The sequence below is a fragment of the Mus musculus genome, chromosome 10, assembly GCF_000001635.26.
Source record: "Mus musculus strain C57BL/6J chromosome 10, GRCm38.p6 C57BL/6J".
NCBI lineage: Eukaryota > Metazoa > Chordata > Mammalia > Rodentia > Muridae > Mus > Mus musculus.
The window spans coordinates 93,792,958-93,795,647 of NC_000076.6; positions in this window are offsets into that span (position 1 = coordinate 93,792,958).

Below are 2,690 nucleotides of genomic sequence, written 5' to 3' on the forward strand. Positions count from 1 at the left end.
CATAGCCTTCTCTGACCTCAGACTTCTCCATACGGCCACAGGTATATAGCAACACAAAACTGGCACACAAATCAAAATTGGCACATAGAAAGGGTTATAAATCATTATAAGTGTATTTTAAGGACAGCTCTCTGATATTTAAAATTTTATCATTTGTTAAAGAGAAGAAGCTAATAAATTGATGTGCTTGTTCATTTTTATGCGGCAGGCAGGACAGAGAGCATCTTAACTGCTTTCGGAATTGACTGAAAGTTTTCAGTAATTTAACTTTTTTTTCCTTTGTGGATATGGCACAAGGGTGGGTACATGTGTCACAGCAAGCATGTGTGTGTGTGTGTGTGTGTGTGTGTGTGTGTGTGTGTGTGTGTGTGTGTGTGTGTGTGTGGAAGTCAGAAGACAGCTCTAAGGAGGTGCTTCGCTCCCTCCCCCGTCTGAGTGTTCTAAGGAGCCAGCTTGGGCCATCATGCCTCTCAGCAAAGATTTTTACCTGCTGGCTTGGAACAGCAACTTTTAAAATTCAAACATTCAAAGACAATAGGATCCAGTTTACACTGATTTGATACTTACATGATGAGGACTGATGGTATAAAAACACCAAATCTTGGGACCAGAGAGATAGCTCAGTGGTTAAAAGCACTGACTGCTCTTCCAGAGGTCCTGAATTCGATTCCCAGCAACCACGTGGTGGCTCTCAGCCATCTATTAGGAGATCTAGTACCCTCATCCTGTGGGACTGAAGACAGGGACAGTGTACTTACAGCCATAATATAAAGAAATCTTAAAAAACAAAACAAGGCCCGGCAGTGGTGGCGCACGCCTTTAATCCCAGCACTTGGGAGGCAGAGGCAGGCAGATTTCTGAGTTCCAGGCCAGCCTGGTCTATGGAGTGAGTTCCAGGACAGTCAGGGCTACACAGAGAAACCTTGTCTCGGAAAAAAGAAAAAGAAAAAAAAAAAAAAAGAAAGAAAAGAACAACAACAACAACAAAAACCCCCAAACCACCCTATCTTCATTTTATTATTTTTCCAAGAACAGAAAACCGTACAAACCGTAAAACCACTGTAATGCTTCATAAGAAATTCAATCGTGACCTATTATTTGCTACTGTTGGGCGAACGTCTTCAATGGTCCAGGATTCACTGAAATTTGGGGTGTATTAATATAATCCTATTGTGCAAAAAAAAAAAAAAAAAAAAAAAAAAACCTTTACTGATGGGAGAAAGGCCATCTTCTAAACGGCCTTCTCTTCTCGTCTCGTGCCACACTAGTACAGAGCCTAACCACTCTGTGCATCCCGCAGCCATGGGATGAGCCAGTTTGAGGGATACACAGTGCTGTCTTCAATGACAATGGACCCAGGGAATCCAACATCTGAGGTCATCCATCACTACAGTTCTTATGTGCATTAACACACAAGTCTTCCTTTTAAAGTCAGTTGGAGTTGTGTGCTTCCTGAATCGCATCGAGATTTACTCTTACTGGTATCCACTGTGCCAGAGGCAGTATTCAGGGCTGAGAATATAAAGCTGAAAAATACAACCAATTGGCTCGATGTGTGGCTTTTATTCTGAAGGAGTATGTGCATGCTTAAATAAATAATTATGGCACATGCTGTGTGTGTGCATGTGTGTGTGTGCACGTATGAGAGGGGAGGAGAGGGGGAGGGGGAGGGGGGGGGGAGGGCAGATATGGTCATATACACCTTTAATACCAGTACTGAGGTAACAGAGGTAGGCAGTTTTCTGTGAGCTTAGAGCCAGCTTGGTCCACCTAGGAAGTTCAGGCCATGAGGAACTACATACTAACATCTTGAGATGGCTCAACCGTTTAAAAACACTTGTAGGTCTTGCAGAGGACCCAACTTCAATTCCTAGCACCCATATGGTGGCTCACAACCACCCACAACTCCTTCCGGAGGATCTGATGTGCTCCTCTTACTTCTACCTGGACGGGAAAATAAGTCTATTTCCTGCATCTGGTTCCTTAAGGAAGAAAAACCAAGAAACTCATTCCTGGTACTTGGTATGTGCGAAGTGCCGGGCATGGGGAAATAAAGGGGTGGGAGAGTCCTGAGACTCACCAGAGCTTGGGGAGACTGCTGCAGGATCCCACAGAACCGCCGGGGAATGGGCATTGGGCTGTGTTAACCCACTGGACCCCTCTCTGGGGGTTGCGGAAGGCACAGTCTCAGCTCTAACTCTCGGGCACCAGACTGCTCTGTACCTCGGGAGAGTCAGCTCTGGGGTCTCTGGGCCAGAGACGTGGTCACGGAGGTCGGAGACAACAGGTTCTCAGTCTCGGACATCCCAGACACCACTGGATGTGGAGGAAGAGCTGAGAATAAAGCTCGGTCAGCCCCAGGGCCAAAGGGAGAAGAGGCAGAGGGTAAGGCGCAGGCTGGTTTCTGGGTGGGCGAGAGTCTGGCTAGCTCAGCGGGCTGCTTAGGTTGACTGGCAGCTATGGCTGGAGTGCAGGAAGGCCTCCCAGCGGGACCTTAGATGCAGCTCCATTGCTCTAGCATAGTGGTTCTCAATGAATAGAAATGGTCCATGGTTTTAGAGCTTTATTGTAGAAAAGCAGAGAGAGAAGAGTAAAGCAGCAGAGGGCGGCCATGGCTGAATGGAGGGGGAGAGAGGGAGCAAGAGGGCTAGAGAGAAAGCAAGAGAAGCAAGAGAAAGAGAGGAGGGGCC